Raw genomic sequence first — 19,239 nt, 5'->3', positions numbered from 1 at the left:
GGGGAAAGGGTTTAAATTGTCCGTGTCCTCACCTCTGAGGTACAGCTAACTCAAGTGGAGATACTCAGGTATCTCAGAGTCTTGCTCACTATTAAATACTGTGTGTGTGCATATGTGGTTATATACAAATTCACCTACACACTGAGGAGACAATGCCAGCTAGACACATGTCTGTACAGACCAGTGAAAATAAACATGCATACTTTTCTCTAGTAGTTATAAAAAAACATACCATACCAGTGTTTTGAAAAAATATGCTGAGGAATTCTGTGTTGGAGGGAAACATGCTACCTTATCAGTGGGAGAGGTAAGCACTAGATAACCTATCTACCACATAAGGAGTGGTTTCTGGGCAAGAAAAGTACAGTTGTGTACACTTACCATAAATGTAGACGTTCAAGTAATTTTCACTGTTGCAGTCATCACATTGGGTTATCCCTGCCAGGGTAGCTCTCAGTCGTCCCGAATACCCAGGCCTAGTATTTCTGCATCGGTTGCTGTCGCTTCAGGACTGACATCAGGTCATCAGTAGTATAAAGTAAGGCAGGCAATGCCATTACATCAGTTTTTCTTGCCCTGTCAGGAGACCCCCAGTGGGAGCCAGGATATGGTGGAAAAACCCCACCCATAGAAAGTAATTACCAAAATGTTCCTTGTAGTAAGAGAGAGAAAGAGGGATTGGAGGGAGGGAAAACAGGACTGCAACAGTGAATACACTTGAACATCTACATTTATGGTAAGTGTACACACAACTGTACTATATTCTTCATGTTTCACTGTTGCAGTCATCACATTTGGGTTGATTCCCAAAGCTGAGGAAAAGGGTGTAGGCAGTCAAGAAGAGTTGGGGCTGGATAGGATGCCCTGCAAGACTGCAGTGGCACAGCCTGCCCTGGATTTGGAGAAGATAGGCAGGTGGTAATGCTTGGTGAAGGTGAGTACAGTGCTCCAGGTAGCAGCTTCCAGGATGTCCCTGGTTGGGACTCCTCTGAGAAATGCCGTAGAGGTAGATGTAGCCCTGGCGGAATGTGATCTTATCCCCCGAGGGGTAGGTTTTCCATGGTGCTTGTAGCAGAAATGAAGGCAATGGGCTATCCATTTGGAAATGATTTGCTTTGAAATGGCCTTCCCCTCTGCCCCTGCAGCAAAGCCAACTAGCAGCTGGTCAGACTTTCTGAGAAGCTTAGTCCTGTCCAAATAGAATCTAAGCTGTCTGTGCACGTCCAGAGAGTGCAGAATCCGTTACCCTTGTTTTGTGGATTAGGGGAAAAGTAGGCAAATTAATGGACTGGTTTAGAGTCACACTAGACACCACTTTGGGCATAAAGGAAGGATTAGTCCTGGGGGAATCCCTGTCCAGATGGAAGATAATGAAGGGTGCCATTGCCATGAGGGCTTGTAATTCAGACACTCTTCTTGCTGAAGTGATGGCTAGAAGTAAGGCTGTTTTCCAAGAAAGGAATTTCAACTCTGCTGTTGCAGGGGGCTCAAAGGGGAGAAGAGTGAGCTTTTCCAATACAAAGTTAAGGTCCCAGACTGGAGTGGGAGCTCTCCTGGGGGGTCTTAAATTTTTGGCCCCTCTAAGGAATTGTTTTAGCAAGGGGTGAGAGAAGAGGGGTGGCTCAGTATTATAATGTGCTGAAATGGCACAGACATGAATCTTAACCAACGAGAAAGATAGGTCCTTGTGAAGCATTTCTGTTAAGCACTCTAGAACAGGAGGTAAACTGGACACTGTTGTGCCCATCCCCTAAGCCTGGCTCCAGGAACAGCATCTTTTCCACTTTTCAGCATAGGATTTTCTGGTGCTAGGCCTCCTTGCCTCCAGAATGACATCCCGCATCTGCTTACTGAGGGATGCTAGAGGACAGCTCATGGAATTAGCCAGGCTGCAAGGTTCAAGGTTTGAAGCTGGGGGTGCAGAATTTGGCCCACCTGCTGGGACAGCAGGGAAGGGGTCTGAGGCAGGTGCCATGGGTGCAGCAGTGTCAGACTGCGCAAGAGGGGGGTACCAGTGCTGGTGTGGCCAGTCTGGTCCAATCAGTATTGTTCTTGGCTTGTCCTGTTTGATCTTTAGTAGAACCTTCGAGAGGAGTGGCAGAGGGGAAAGGCATAAACTGAGAGGCTTTCCCAGGTAAAGGACAGGGCATCCACTTTCCAAGCTTGACTGTGAGGAGTTCTGGTGCAGAATTTGTACAATTAGTAATTCTGAGGGGAGGCAAACAGGTCTACCTCTGGGGTCCCCATTTGTTCCTCAAGAGGTTGAATATTTTGAGTTCTAGTTTCCATTCGTGTGGGTCCATGAGATTTCTGCTTAAGTCGTCTGCCAGTGAATTTAGTTTGCCTGGCAGGAATTGAGCTTGTAGGTGCACTTGGCAGCTCAAGGGTGTGCTCCACAGAGCCATGGCTAGTCTGCATAGAGGGTAGGAGTGGGTTCCCCCCTACTTGTTTATGTACCACATAACTTTGGTGTTGTCTATCTTTACCACTAGTTGTCCTGGAAGAATAAGGCCTTTGAAGGCTGTCAGAGCATTCTGTACAGCTAACATTTCTTTTTGATTAATATGCAGGCGCATCTGCTTTGGGTTCCATTTCCCTGACTGCACTGCCCTGCCATGTGAAGCCCCCATGCATAGTCTGATGTGTCTGCTGTTAGGTTTTGGGTGGCAGGGATAGAGTGAAAGGGAGTCCCTTGTTGTGGTAGCAGGTCTCTGCCCACAAAAATAACTCTGTCCTTAGACAAGGAATGATAGGAATCATTGTTTCCAGGTCCTGAGAATGTTGACACCATATACTTTTGAGATACCATTGGAGATTCTTCATATGCAGTCTTGCATATGGAATTAGCAGAATGCAAGAGGCCATGAACCCCAGACCTTGCAGTATTTTCCTTGCAGACAGCTGGGTTTTTGTGGCGAATATTTTGAAGTAGGTTGACAAATAAACTAGTTTCTCATGAGTGAGGAATGGCATCTGGATAGTTGTGTTCAAGCTTGCTCCCAGGAATACAATCTGTTGGCACGGTACTAGGTGAGATTTCTTTTCACTGATGGTGTACCCCAGTGAGGTTACAAGTTTCTTTACAAATGCCAGGTGTTGTAAAAGCAAGTCCTGGCTTTCTGCCTGAATCAGACAATCGTCCAGGTAATGGTAAATTTGAATATTTCTGTGCCAGCAAAATGCAATGGCAGGAGCAGACACTTTGTGAACACCCTGAGCATGGTAGATAAGCCAAATGGAAGTGCAGAAAAAGTACAGTTGTGTACACCTACCATAAATGTAGATGTTAGAGTGTCTTCACTGTTGCAGTCATAACTTTAGGGTGTTCCTGCCGGCAGGCAGCCCGAGGTCGGCCAGAATTCCAAAGTCAGGGTCCGGCGTCGGCTGTACCAGCAAGTACCCTGACGTCAGAATGCAGAGGTATAAAGCTGACAGCCGACGCCATCTTCTCCAGCCTTTCTTGCCCCAGATGTCAGAAGCCCCCCAAAAAACCAAAAGGTGTCCAAAAAGGAACACAAATACACCACAAAAGAAGTGGAAGAGAGAACAAGCAAAAATAAGAGGGGATTGGTGGGAGGGAAACACCGACTGCAACAGTGAAGACACTCGAACATCTACATTTATGGTAGGTGTACACAACTGTACTATGTTCTTCGTGTTTCACTGTTGCAGTCATAACTGTAGGGTAGAATCCCAAAGCTGTGAATGAGGGAGGAGGTTATGCAGAAGAAGGGGCAGCAAGAAGACCCTGCAAAACAGCAGAGGCAAAGCCTGCCCTAGATTTAGAATACAAAGGGAGATTATAGTGCTTAGAAAAAGTATGCACTGAACTCCAAGTGGCAGCTTCCAGAATGTCCTTGGTAGGAACTCCTCTGAGAAAAGCTGCTGAAGTGGCAGCTGCTCTAGTAGAATGACTTCTAACAGTACCTGGAATCTGTTTCCCATAGTGAGAGTAACAAAACCTTATTCCACAAGCAATCCATTTGGAAATAGTTTGTTTAGAAATAGCCTTACCTAGAGAACTGGAGGCATAAGAGATAAGCAACTGATCAGATTTTCTGAAATCTTTAGTTTTGTCCAGGTAAAATCGTAGTTGTCTGTGTACGTCCAATGAATGTAAGATCCTTTCCCCTTTATTTTGAGGATTTGGAAAGAAGGTAGGAAGGTGCATAGTCTGATTTAGAGCCACTTTAGAAATCACCTTAGGCATAAATGTAGGACTGGTCCTCAAGGAAACTCTGTCCTGGTGGAAGATAATATATGGTTCCACAGCCATGAGAGTTTGCAACTCTGAAACCCTTCATGCAGAAGTCAATGCTAATAAGATAGCTGTCTTCCAGGATAAGAACTTGATATCCGAAGCCGCAGCAGGCTCAAAAGGAGGCAACGTAAGTTTCTCCAAGACATAATTAAGATCCCAAGCAGGAACAGGAGGAGTTCTGGGAGATCTTAAATTCTTAGCCCCTCTCAAGAACTGTCTCACCAGCTGGTGAGAAAAGATGGGAGGATCAGAGTTGAAATGAGCCGAGATAGCAGAAGCATGAATTTTGATGGAGGAAAAGGAGAGGCCTTTAAGCAAAAGGTCTGAGAGGTAAAGTAAAATGGAGGAAATATCAGGCAAAAGAGGATCAGAACCTCGATCCTGCATCCAAATACAAAATCTTTTCCATTTTGAAGCATAAGATTTTCTAGTGCTAGGCTGCCTAGCTTCTAAAAGAACATCCAAAATTTGTTTGGGAAGAGAAGGAATCAAAGGCCCTTGTAGAGCCAAGCTGCCAGGCATAGAGTCTTGATTTGAGAGTGTAGCATCCGACCCTGATGCTGGGACAGAAGAGAAGGGATCAGAGGTAGAATCCAAGGAGTATCCAAGAATAGGTGTTTTAAAGTTGGATACCAAAACTGCCGAGGCCAATTTGGAGCTATCAAAATGATAATCTTAGGTTTGTCCTGTTTTATTTTCAGTAACACCCGAGACAGAAGAGGAAGAGGAGGGAAGGCATATCCCGAAAGGTTCCTCCAGCTGAATGACAGGGCATCCACTTTCCAAGCTGTTTTGTGGAAGGACCTGGTGCAAAAGAGAGGCAACTGATGATTGAGATGGGATGCAAACAGATCTGAGGACAACCCCAAACTGCAGTAATCCTGCTGAATAAGTTGGGGTCCAGCATCCATTCGTGAGGATCCAAAAGGTTTCTGCTTAGGCTGTCTGCTAAGAGGTTCTGATTTCCTGGAATGAATTGAGCTTGAAGATGCAGATTCAGATTTAGAGCTGTGTCCCATAAAATCATGGCTAGTCTGCAAAGGGGGTAAGAGTGAGAGCCCCCTTGCTTGTTTATGTACCACATGACTGTGGTATTGTCTGTACGAATCAGAAGAGACTCTGGTTTCAAAAGATTCTGGAAGGCTAGAAGAGCATTTTGGACTGCCAACATTTCCTTCAAATTGATGTGCCAGAGAAGATGCTTCTTTGTCCAAGAGCCCTGTTGGCAAATGTCTAGAAAATGAGCTCCCCAAGCATAATCCGAAGCGTCCGTGGTTATGATCTGAGAAGGTTGAGGTAGACAAAAGGGATTCCCTTCGTTCAAAGCACAAGCCCTGGACCACCAAAGGAGCTCCTTTTGGAGGCAGGGGATCAGTGGAATCATTGTGTCCAGACTGTGGTAATGCTGAGACCATACACTCTTTAGGTACCATTGAAGTTTCCTCATATGAAGCCTTGCATTTGGAATCAACAGGATGCAAGAAGCCATGTAGCCCAAAGCCTGCAGGAATTTCCTTGCAGTGCGCTGAGTCAAAGTTGCCAAGGTTTTGAAAATTGAAGCCAGCTGTAATTGTTTTTCTGGAGTGAGGAAGGCCATCTGTAACCTTGTGTTTAGAAGAGCCCCCAAAAAGATCATCTGCTGAGAAGGAATCAAATGTGACTTTTTTTGTGTTCACTGAGAATCCCAGTATTAGGAGAAGACGTTGAACAAAATGCAGATGTTGAAGTAAAAGGTCTTTGCTGTCTGCCTGAATAAGGCAGTCATCCAGATAGGGGTAAATTTGAATCCCCTGAAGTCTGCAATAAGCTACTACTGGAGCCAGACACTTGGTAAAAACTCTGGGCGCAGTAGATAAGCCAAAGGGCAGTACAGAGAATTGGAAGTGCCTCGAGCCTGCCTTGAATCTGAGGTATTTTCTGCATTCTTGCCTGATGGGAATGTGTTAGTAGGCCTCCTTTAGGTCCAATGTCACCATCCAAGCATCTTGGGAGAGCATTGGAAGTTGTTGTTGTAGAGTAAGCATCTTGAATTTTGGTATTTCCAGAAAGGTGTTTAATACTGAGAAGTCCAGAATAGGTCACCATGAGCTTTGTTTTCTTGGGACCAGAAATAGTCTTGAGTAAAAACCTTTTCCCCTCTCTGAAAGTGGAACAGGTTCTATGGCTCTCATGGCCAATGGAGCGTCCACTTGATTTAAGGCCTCTGACCATTGATGTTTTGGCAGATCGGGCCATCCGATAGACCTTGGCAGAGAATGAAAGTGGAATTTGTAACCTCTTAAAATCACATCTAACACCCATTTGTCTTGGGTTATATGAGTCCAATTTTGGTAGAAAAGAGAAAGTTTTCCTCCGAGAGGGGCTTCCAGGCAAGGAGGTCCTGTAGCCCAACTGAGAGAGTCATTGAGTTTGCTTCCTTTGTGATTGAGATCTGTCTTCTCCCCTTCTAGGTGATGAAGCAGTCCATTGTCTGGACCTATAAGAGGCCTGAGCCTGTGCCCGACCTCTGGAGCGTCTATATCTTCCCCTTTGAGGCCTGTCAGACATGGGAAAGGACCAATTCTTGGAGGGCCAATTTCTAGTAAATCTAGGAGGCTGCACTTGTAAGAAATCTAACAGTCTGCATAGACTTCGCTTTATCCTCCATCTTCTTAATAACCTCTTCAGCTTTAGATCCAAACAAAACATCATGCTGAACCGGAGCATCTAATAATTTAGCCTTAACTTGTTCAGGCAAATTCTGCTCACGAAGCCAAGCATGTCTCCTGATAACAGTACCAGAGGCTGCGGCCCTACAAGAAGCCTCTAAGGCATCCAAACCACAATGTAAACCATGTTTGCTAACTTGTTCAGTTGCATGTAATACATCCTGTAATTCCTTGTCCTCTGCACATGCAGAAAAGGAGGAAAGTTTTTGTTTTAATACAGACAAAAGAAATTGCTGGTACTTAAACATATGAAATTGACAATTTAAAGCTCTAATGGAAAGAGTAGCAGAAGTATACACCTTTTTGCCCCATCTGTCCAAAGCACGAGAATCCTTTTCAGAAGGAATAGGATTTTTAGCAGAAACGGCCTTAGCACCCTTGGGACCCTGAGAAATAGTTTCAGGATCTGCAGAGGGGTTCTTGAACAAAAATTGATGGGAATCAGGAACTCTGTAAAATCTATCAGGCTTAGAAGGAGCAGGAGGGAAAGAATCTGGAGTCAGGTTAGCTTCAGAAAAAGCATCATCCACAATATCAAGAACAGGAGGAATAGCCAAAGGTCTGTGTTGTGGGAGAAGGAGAAATTCCCTAAGTCTCTTCTTGGAAGCAGAATATTCCTGACCCTCCCAATGGAAATACTCTCTCATTTCATGCAAAGTTTCCCCAAAGGAAAAATCCTCAGGAGGAGAAGCAGAGGGAATGGAGTCCTCTGCATCAGAATCCTCATAAGGAGGGAAGGAATAATCCTATCCAGAGGAAGAGACTGAAGAAACAGAAGCCTGATCAGAGGAATCATAAGGAGAATCCTGTCTAGGCCTTTTTTCCAAAGGGGGGTGAGAACCCTTAATCATAGTAAGCAAATCTTCAGCCATCCTTAATAATTGCTTCTGTGTCTTGGGAGCTGTATCCAAAGAAGCTTGAGTAGAAACCCTTGGCTTTACTGGAGTCTTTGACTTTGCCTTTGTCTTTGTAGTAATAGTGATATGAGAAGGCCTGAAAACCCCTTCAGAAGCCGGTACCTGCACAGCGGTTCCGGACCCATCTGAAAGAGCAAAGTCCGAAGGTCCTGCAGCAGTAAGAATACTGGGCCTAGATGGCTCCCCATGGGAGTCTGTGTCGGCCATCGGTTCCGAAGGGGCTGACGACAGGGGCTGCAAAAGCGCCTCACTGACGACCGCCGAACCCGAAGCTGGCTCCGGCTGCACGCTATCCTGTTTGGACCTCGGAGGCCTATCCTTGTCCTTGCGTCTTTTATGAATTCCGGTTGCCGGTAAAGTATCTGAAGACATTTTGTAATTGAACTGTCTGCCAAAATAATTCAAGGCCCAATCGTACCGATGCTTAATAGTACAAGAGTTAAACCTGGCGCAAAACCGACAACAAGAAACGTCGTGGTCTGGGCCCAAGCAAGGAAGACAATAAGAGTGAAAATCTTTATGAGGTATTTGTTTCCCACACGATATACAATTATTAACTTTTTCTGACATCGGAGGAGCAAGAAAAAAGTTTCCCCAACGGGGTACTTAGCTTGAGAAGAGAAGAAGAGGACTTCTGACCGACGACAAGCAAAAAGCATTGTTCGGGAATCCGCCAACCAAAAACTTGCGAGCTGCTTTCCACCACACGGCAAGAAAGACTGGAGAAGATGGCGTTGGCTGTCAGCTTTATACCTCTGCATTCTGACGTCAGGGTACTTGCTGGTACAGCCGACGCCGGACCCAGACTTTGGAATTCTGGCCGACCTCGGGCTGCCTGCCGGCAGGAACACCCTACAGTTATGACTGCAACAGTGAAACACGAAGAACATCTGAAAGTGCATGGAGCCCTCCCTGAAATGTAGGTATTGTCTGAAGGATTCTCTTACTGGGATGCGCAGGTAAGCTTCCTTTAAGTCTAGGGTTGCTAGCCAGGCATCCTTGGCTAGCATAGGAAGAAGCTGTTGAAGAGTTAGCATTTTGAATTTTGGAACCAACAGAAAGGTGTTGAGAATAGAGAGGTCCAGGACAGGACGCCAAGCATTTTTTTTTCTGAGTACCAGAAAAAGTCTTGAATAAAAACCTTGTCCCCTTAGTTTTGCTGGGACAGGTTGACTAGCCCTGATACTGAGAAGAGAGAGAGCCTGCTGTTGGGCCTCCACCCACTGATTTGGGGGGAGGTCTGGCCAACCATTTGGGGTTTGTAGTGTGCGGAAGTGGAATCTGTATCCTCGGGAAACTATGTTCAAAACCCATTTGTCTGGGTAAGGAGGTCCCAGTTTTTTGCATGCGGGGCGAGCTTTCCTTCTAAGGGAGCAAGTAGTTGAGCAGGGTTTGGACGGGTTAAGGTTGAGTCATTGTGCCATTTTTCCATAGGGGGGTGGGCTTACTACTCCCTGCTTTGGAAGTGGGAGCCCCCCACTGCTTAGATATGTGCGTAGCCTGAGACTGAAGTCTTGGTGGTCTGCTGCTCCTGGGTTTGGACTGAGAAGGCCTGGAAGGGACTGGAAAGGACTAGTTCTTTGAAGACCAATGCCTACTGAATCTGGGAGGCTGTACTTGCAGAAAATCTTTAACAGTTTGCACAGATTTAGCTTTTGCCTCCATCCTTTGAGAACTTCCTCAGCTTTGTTGCCAAAAAGGTGGTCTTGGTTTAAGGATGCATCCAGTAATTTAGCTTTAACATGATCTGGCAAGTTTTGTTCCTTAAATCAAGCATGCCTTCTAAGTACAGACCCAGTGACAGCAGTCCTGCAAGATGCTTCTAAAGCATCAAAACCACATTGCAAAGTATGTTTACCAACTTGTTCTGCAGAATGCATTAAATCTTGCAAGTCTTTGTGCTCAGCACAGTCAGGATTCATCAACATTTTCTGTTTAAGCAGTCCCATAATATGCTGTTGATACTTTAACATATGAAAATGGCAATTTAAAGCCCTAATGGCCAAAGTAGCAGAAGTGTATACCTTCTTAACCCATCTGTCTAAGGCTCTAGAATCTCTATCAGAAGGGGTCGGATTTTTAGCAGCAGTAGCCTTAATGCCTTTTGGTCCTTGGAAATGGTCTTTGGATCCGCAGAAGGATTCTTGAAGAGGAACTTGTGAGAGTCAGGTACTCTGTAGTACCTGTCAGGTTTTCTGGGAGCTGGAAGTAAAGTGTCTGGCCTAAGGCTAGATTCCGAGAAAACATAATCTACAATAGCCAGAACAGGAGGGATAGCTAGACGCCTGTGTTCAGGCAGGAGTAAGAATTCCCTACGTCTCTTTTTGGACTCAGAATAGTCCTGGTTTTCCCAGCGGAAATGCTCCCTATGGATATGCAAAGTTTCACCAAAAGAAAAATCTTCTGGAGGGGAAGCAGAAGGAATGGAATCCTCTGCATCAGAATCCTCATAAATAGAGTAGGGCAAATCCTGGTAATCAGAAGGAGCCGAGATACCAGATTCCTGATCAGAAGAAGGCTGGCTTCCCCTAATCAAGGTAATAAGGTCTTCAGCCATTCTAAGCATTTGTTTTTGAGGCATATGGGCCTGTGTCAGTGGTTTGGTCATCCGTTTTCTAGGTGTAGTGCGAGTTTTATGCCTGAGGAATTCAGTACTTCTAGTTGGAAACGATGCCGTTGGTTTAATATGAAATTCTGTAGGCCTGAATACACCCTCAGAAGCCATTTACTGCACAGCAGCTCCAGTCCCATCCAAAGTAGAGACATCCATAGGTTCCATAGTCGAAGAAGCATCTTGCGGCATACTGGACTCCGAATGGGTCTCAGTAGAGGCCTGCGAATCTGTAGTAGTGGGTTATCAGGGGCTGCAAAAGCGCCTTACTGAATACCGGTGGACTGGCGACTAGCTTAACGGAAGCTTTGTCCGCAGTTTTGGACCTATGTGGTCTGTCTCTGTCTTTATCCTTATGATTCTTCAGAAGATCGTTAATCGGATGGCTTAACAAACACATTTCAGAGTACGGAGATCGAGCACAAAAGTATTTAGCTACAAAAATAGCCAGACGAATAGTTCGGGCCTTGAAAAAGGCACAAAACCGAGAGAGAGGGACGTCGTGTTCTGGGCTTAAACAAGTAACGGAGTAAGAATGAAAATCTCTATGAGGTATTTGCTTTCCACAGGCAAGACAATTGTTATTTTATTCTGACATTGGTTAGAGCAAGAAAGAAGGATCCCCAACTGGATACTTATCTTTTTGAAGACTTCGGGTCTGAACTTCAAAAACGGAAATTTCAGGAGTCGGCTGACCCGCACTTACGAACTGCTTCTGTTTCGGGTACCGCTCGGCAAGAAAGACTGATGTAATGGCATCGTCTGCATGTTTTATACCCCTGACGACTTGACGTCATGGAGGAAGCGACAGCATCCGATGCAGAAATCCGAAGACTGCAGGCAAATAACCCAAATGTGATGACTGCAACAGTGAAACACGAAGAACATCTGTCCTACCCAGACAATCACCTTTTAGGCAGAGAAGACAAATATCACAGAAATGGCTGGGGAAACGCCAGTATAAACGCACATGCACTAGCAATGAGACACTCGGTACTCCTCTGCCACAACATCCAAATACAGACTATTTTCACCAATCAGACTCCAATACATACACAACAGGGAGTCCAGTAGAATTGTTGGGGGACTTCATCTCTTCTCCTTCACATGAAACAATCACAAAACAAAGCCTGCTTTTTAATCAATAGAGCCTGCAGGTCCATAATAAAACATTAGAAAAATACTTATTCTGTCACATACAAGTAGTGACAAGTAATGTCACTGCTCGTAAAAGTTGATTTACATTAAAAAAATCAGACTTGTACTGCAGATTCTTCTGACAGGAGCCAATCAAGTCACACCTGCTGCTGTTCCTGTTCCCATTTCAATGGTCTACATAGACATTGTTGAGAAAGTGTATTCTGCAGGGAAACCAGTAAATGTAATTAGCTGATCTGTCTGCTTATATAACATGTAGAACAAACAAGTAAACTGGGCGGGAAAACAAACAATCCAAAACAGAACAGGAGCCCAACAGTAGCCAGCAGAAAAAGATGTTAATCCCAAAAAACCCTTTATTTTAACGTAAAGTCAGTTTAATAAAAAATTTTCTCACTTTTTCGTCACTTTAAGTAAAGTAACTTCTTCAGACACACAGACAAACAGCAGTTACACAGTTCCTGCAGCATTTAAACCATGTAGCATGAAGTCATGTGACTAGAAGCAGCAATGAATTAAAAGTGCAAAGCACAGTAATTCAAACACTATTAAAATAAATCTTAAAACTTACATACTACCTCAAATAAAAAGTGCGTATGCAATCAGTATACAATATACAAGGAATATATTAATGTCATTAGTGAAAAGTTAAAAATACACTATCGTGTAAGATTTCTTAATTTAAGCAAACATGAAATATTACAATTCTCATTCAAACCAGGCAAGCAGAAAGCATTAAGTGCTAACTGCCATTCAAGTTCTCGTACCTCTAATAGTACTGAATGTGGACCACCTCTGATGTCAGAAAGTACCTAGTCAATAGCTTGGAGCGTGAAACTATGTCCACCATTTAATGAAACATGTTTTGTTAAAGCATTTTCTGTTTTATTTTTGCTAATCGCATAAGAGTGTTCGTAAATTCTCTCACGAAGCTTCCTGTCCATTTTCCCTATATAGAAAGCCGGACATAAGGCACAGGAAGCTAAGTAAACAACACTCTTGGACTCACAATTCAACTTATGATTGATGTAAAATTTACATGTATTCAATACTCTAAAGGAATTACCTGTTTTTATGTATTTACACATCCTACATGCTCCACACATAAAGGTTCCAGTAAGTGTAGAAGTAGGTTTAGTGCTTTTAGTTTCAAAAAAACTTTTTAAGTTAGTACCTCTTCTATAAACAATACTGGGTGACTGGCCAATTCTGTCAACTAGGGAAGAGTCCTTATAAAGGAAACTCCAATTTTTTGTGGAGAATTAATCTAAGTTGGTCACTGTCTTTACTAAAGGTGGTTATAAAAGTATTGCAATAAAGAGGTTTCCCTAGTTTGCTGAGTCATTGAAGGTTGTATAAAGGTAACCAAGTCATTGTTTGGTGACTGTGTAGTTCGAATGGCAACCTGGCTAGGAGGTGACTCTACCAGGTTAACATCAATGACAACGGAAGGTGAGGTCAAGAGTGGTTGAACTATACCTCTACTCCGTTTGTTTACAATTTCTTCAGTTAAGTCATTTATTAAACTAACCGGGTAGCCTCTGTTGAAAAACATGTCTCTTAAGAGTTGGCATTCAGAATTAAAGTCATCTTCATTAGTACACATCCTTGCAGCTCCAATGAGTTGACCTTTCCCTATTGAACGTTTTTGCCTATAAGGGTGTGCACTAGAAAAATGTAAATAGGAGTTGCAATATGTAGGTTTTCTGTAAATTTTGGAAACATATCTCCTATTTACTATATCTTTTCTTATATTCACGTCTAAATAGTCAATACTAGTAGTGTGAAAAGTGTAAGTAAATTTAAAAAATGATGTAGTAGAGTTAAAGTAATCTATCATTTGTTTAGCTTGTGATTCATTTCCTGTAAAAATCACCAAGATGTAGTCTAAAAATCTGGTATAAAAAGTGAAGGAAGTGTAAATTTCAAAGTTATTGAATACAAAATATTCTTCCCATTGAGCCATAAACATGTTCGCCACGCTCGCTCCGCAAGGGGAGCCCTTAGCAACTCCATGTTTTTGTTAATAGATCTTGTCGTTAAAAATGAAAAAGTTGTTGGAAAGTATAATATCAATTAACTCAGTTGCCAGGTCAATATCCCTTTGTGGAGCTTTTTTATTTTTCATATAAACTTCTACCCACTCAACCGCTTCTAAGTGTATAAGTCGACTACATCGATGGTAAGAAAGTTGTCTTCTTGGTTAACTTCTAAAATGTTCAAACTTTTCAACAAAGTCCATGAATCTTTGCATACTCGTGACTCAAGTTTAAGATATTTTTGTAATATTGAGTCAACGAGTTTTGCACATGGATATGTCAAGGAACCTCGACCATCAATAAGTGGAAGCATAGGAGGGTCATGTTGGTTCTTATGAATCTTTCGTATTCCAAACATGACAGGTGTTTTTGGGTAGAGAATATTAATGTAATTGAATGTATCCAGGTCAATTTTGGCTTCTATAAACAGATCTCTGAAGTACATTCTAATCCTTGATTGTGCAATATTTAGTTTGTTAAGGGATGCCTTAGCATAGGCCGGACAATTCAAGGCTAACTCCATTTTTTTTATTATAATCAGTGATGTCAAAGATAACAAGTCCACCACCGTTGTCTGGTTTAACTAAACGGACATGAGCTGATCTAAGTAGTTTTAGTGCTCTTAACTGTTCCGTAGTGATGTTGCTCTGTTTATAAAAAGTATTACTAGCTCTAATGAAAGGTATGCGCCTAATATCTAACTCACACACGCTTTCATAAAGAGCTGAAAGGGGATGAAGAGGAGGGTTGAACGTACTAGCAGCCCTAAGTACACGTGCAGGTTTTTGAACATTGCCTAAAAGGAAAGATTTAATTTTCTTACGTAACACTAAGTCTAACAAAGTTTTTACTACATTGATGTTATTACTTAAAACATATGTGTTACCCTTCGCTAGCAGTTCTACCAAATTCGTTTCTATAACAACAGATGAAAAGTTGTAAATGTTAAAGTCCCTTTTAGAATTAGTGAGAACAACAAGGTTATTTACTGCAACAGAGTCATTAGGAACTATCTCTTCCGACAGTTGTTCCGCCTTTTGTTCCTCTGGTACTGAGGGTGACGTGCCCCAGTAGTGGGCAATCCTGAGTCCACACCTTGTCCTGGTGAAAATTTCGAACAAGTTGATTGTTGTTTGCTTGCCCCTCACGTGAACTGTTAGCCCGAATTCTTTCACTTTGCCTAACTGTGTTAGCGAAATCAGTGTTATTAACCTCAGATTCAAATGGTAATAGACTGTCAACAGAATTATTATTAGTTGAATTGACTTCTGTCAGGGGCGGCACCGTGTTGGAATTGTGCCAAACCTGTGAAATTTGTGGTCTAGGATAAGCAGAGCCATTAGTGATTTGTTTCATTAAATGGTGGACATAGTTTCACGTTCCAAGCTATTGACCAGGTACTTTCTGACATCAGAGGTGGTCCATATTCAGTACTATTAGAGGTACGAGAACTAGAATGGCAGTTAGCACTTAATGCTTTCTGCTTGCCTGGTATGAATGAGAATTGTAATATTTCATGTTTGCTTAAATTAAGAAATCTTACATGATAGTGTATTTTTAACTTTTCACTAATGACATTAATATATTCCTTGTACATTGTATACTGATTGCATACACACTTTTTATTTGAGGTAGTATGTAAGTTTTAAGACTTATTTTAATAGTGTTTGAATTATTGTGCTTTGCACCTTTAATTAATTGCTGCTAGTAGTCACATGACTTCATGCTACATGGTTTAAATGCTGCAGGAACTGTGTAACTGCTGTTTGTCTGTGTGTCTGAAGAAGTTACTTTACTTAAAGTGACGAAAACGTGAGAAAATTGTTTATTAAATTGACTTTATGTTAAAAGAAAGTGTTTTTTGGGATTAACATCTTTTTCTGCTGGCTACTGTTGGGTTCCTGTTCTGTTTTGCTTATATAACATAGCAACATGGATTAGGCTAGTTTATCATAAGCCTATCTTACTAGCCCTATAATGCTATTACATGTCTGCAGGTATCTGTACTGACAAGCCACGCTAATGAATGACATGAAGTTTCATTTCTGCATTCCAAATTGCATTCATGGTAATGGTGAGTTGTGGGTGAATATTTCTACAGCATATCTATTGTGCTCCTAAAACAATTACCCTAAATGCATCCTAAAACTAAGAAAACGTTTGCTTTTTTAAATATATTTTTTTTATTTTAAAATCAGTATGCCAATTTTAGAATAAAATAACTTACTGAAAAAAAACAAGGAATCATGGCAACAGTAACAAGCATTTTCCCAAGATCCAAAGTTGTCACGTGTAATCAAGGAGTTATCATGGAACTACAGCTTAGCCATTTAGTAGAAATAGCAGAATAAAAAGGTCAAGCACTTCTTATCTCCTGAAAATGCTTATGATTCTAAAATAGTCTGTCATTCTTCAAAAACTAGCTACTCTATCCACCTAATTTTTCTTCTTGCATGGACAGATAATCAAATAATCACTATAACAGGCGAGTTAAAATGAAGGACAGGTGCAACTTCATTTGCAATATCTGAAATCCAGCATCAACCAACTAGCCTGCTACAGCCAGCACTGCATATGCCTCCCTTATATGAAGCAGGTCAGCAACAGTAAAGATACGCCAAATTGTGGCCCACCATTACTAAAAATAAAGAGATCGGGATTTTTGTCTAAAATTCTAGCTGCCAGTCATACGCATGGAAATCTTGTCTCTGCAAAAAAGAGCATCCTAACCAAAATTTCACATTAGTAAAGATTATATTAATTTCATTACACTTACTTTGGTTTTCTTAGCCACTTCAATATCCGATGGAGGAATCTGTGTATTTGATATGACACAACTTTGATCAGCGGTCTGAATATAAAAAAGGAAAAAATCATAATAGTGTTCTCTCAGAATTTGTATATATTCTATAATCAAAAAAAAAAAGGTTAAATAATAGGTAAATCTTTTGTATGTGGTTTTGAAAATGCAATTCTTTTCAGCAGTACAGCTTTACGATTGATGCAGCTACTAATTCCAGGACATTACTAAAGCTTTCCCATAATAAAGGGTTGTGTTTAGCATAATATGTACATACTGGCAAACATGGTGTTTAATGTTCAGACAAGTGACTATCGTCCATAACAAGCACCACATAATAAAATGTTGGCATGCATTCCAAAATTACTTTTAATTTCACTTCTCAGCTGTACATGTCATTTTGGCGGGTCTATATTAGAACATTGAAGTTTCAAAACTTCGAAGGTTCTAATATCGAACGCTATTCAGTGAAAGCTGAAAACATCGAACATACAGAACAGCAAATTTTTTCCTAGGGAAAAAATTTTCTGTTCCAAAACACACACACACACACACACAACACAAGCAGACCAAACAAACAGCAATCCACACACATACACCTAAAATCTTACACCAAACCCTACACTAAACTATACACACACCACTAACTATCCACTTACCTTAACCCAAACCCTAACCCTAAGGTCCATCACTATCGTACATTCACCTCACCTGCACCTAACACTAACTCACCTACAACGCCCTAACCCTCACATCCACACAATCGCACACTTACCTGACCAACGCCCTAACCCTAACTCACCTAACCTGCCCTAACCCTCACGTCCACACAATTGCACACATACCTAACCCGCCCTAACCCTCACGTCCACACAATCGCACACATACCTAACCTGCACCCTAACCCTAACTAACCTAACCCACACTCAATCGCACACTTACCTGAACCAGACCCATAACTTTCCACCACAGCGCTGAAAATACCGAAGCAACAGAAACGGGCAACCAAATTTTTTCCCTAGGAAAAAATTTGGTTTTCTGTTGCTTCGATATTTTTATCTTTCGCTGAATAGGGTTCAATATTAGAACATTCGAAGTTTTGAAACTTTGATGTTCTAATATAGACCCCATTTTGGCAATTGTACGTGTTTCAACTATTACAGGCCGCAACTCTAGAGGGCAGTCACAGTCAAACAATCTTGTGAAGAATACATTATTAGACACGCATACAGATGTAGAATTTATCTAACATGTCATATTATCATAAATAAAGGAATAAAGAGAGACTACACAGGAACAGGAAGTGGTAAGAAATAAGAAAATGATCAGAGAAGAAAGAAATAAGGAAAGAACAGATGACTGTAACAGATAGTAAGAGCAATAAGAAAGGAAGGATTAGTGAGCAGATACTTTAATGACATACCCTAAGTACATTCGATTAAAAGAAGAAAGACAGTTTTTGAAGTGTTTAAAACTCCCCTAATGGATGAGAAGGAACTGATGGTTCTGGAGTGGCACAAAACCAAGTAGTACACAAACTAAATCTGAAATCAGATGCAACAAATGCCACACAAGAGCTAAAGACAAATTATCTGACTTAAACCTACCAACTGCAAACTATCAGGAGTAAGCTCAAAGGTAACGCATCAATCCAGACATTAACAGATATTAACATTTCCCCGAATCAACCAAGTGCTGAATACAGGTAAAAGGCTGATTAAGTAACTGAAGATTTTATTTAAAAACAAGAGCAACACTACTATCACTACTACTCAGTCTGAGAAACTGAAAAACAGATGGGCCAATAATGACAGCAAAAACTAGATGAAGATGGAAAATCTCACCAAATATGTCTCCATGATAAAAGCCAGATCAACACTAATTAAACCATTAAAGAAAAGGGTTACTGTAGTTCACAATGGCCTGGCATTAATGAGAACAAATTTGTTTCACATCACTTGGCTGAGTATAAACTAAATAATGTTGCAATTTATAAAGTGTATTTCCATGAGTTACGAGGGCGGCCACCGTGGTGCAGCGGTTCATGTTGTTGCCTCACAGCAAACGGTTATCTGGTTCGATCCTCAGCTTGGGTGCCTTTTGTGCAGAGTCTGTATGTTCTCCCTGTGGTCGCGTGAGTTTCCTCCGGGTGCTCCAGTTTCCTCTCACATTCCAAAGGCATGCAGTAGGTGGATTGGACACTCTAAACTGGCCCTAGGAGTGAGTGTGTGCATGTGTGTGCCTTCCATGGAAGGTGGGTGCAGGGCTGGCAACTTGACACCGTAAAACTCTACTGCCAATGATGAGCAGACAGGTAATCCTCTGTGGCGTCCCCTAACTGGGAAAAGCCAAAAGAAGAAGATGATTTCCATGAGTTATGACTCAACTGCCATTTTTAATTTAAAATCAGTGCCAGCACTGCTTCTATTAGTGTACTGGCTGAGACTCAGTTTGGGATGTTTTCTATTTTCTCTACAATCCAAAAATAACTGATAAAACGAGTGCAAAATGTGTACACATATATGTTATCTCCATATGGCTATCTACCAAATAAGGCCACAATCTCTCTTCATCCACTGGGTCTGCTGAATCTACCTTAGCCTCCACTGGACTGATTTTGACCCATGTTCAGGGCCAGTAATCAAACTACAATACACGAGGAAGCATCATACTGCTGCAGAGGAATGTTTCACCTAATTCATCAACCCCTATGTGCATTTGCCCCATCTCCAGGGTTTCATTGTG

The 19,239-nt window shown here is 41.9% G+C and overlaps 1 protein-coding gene across 1 annotated transcript in view; it reads right to left on the bottom strand.

The window, feature by feature from the left end:
- The window catches only part of PATJ (PATJ crumbs cell polarity complex component), a gene marked incomplete in the record, with an annotated part of 2,990,875 nt that overhangs the window by 2,909,385 nt on the left and 62,251 nt on the right, over positions 1-19,239 (bottom strand). Inside the window, 1 exon segment of the mRNA XM_044085542.1 lies at positions 16,474-16,545.

This window comes from Protopterus annectens, chromosome 10.part0 (genome assembly GCF_019279795.1).
Source record: "Protopterus annectens isolate FY-2018-M chromosome 10.part0, PAN1.0, whole genome shotgun sequence".
NCBI classification, from domain to species: Eukaryota; Metazoa; Chordata; order Ceratodontiformes; family Protopteridae; genus Protopterus; species Protopterus annectens.
This window is presented reverse-complemented; position numbering and strand designations above follow the sequence as displayed.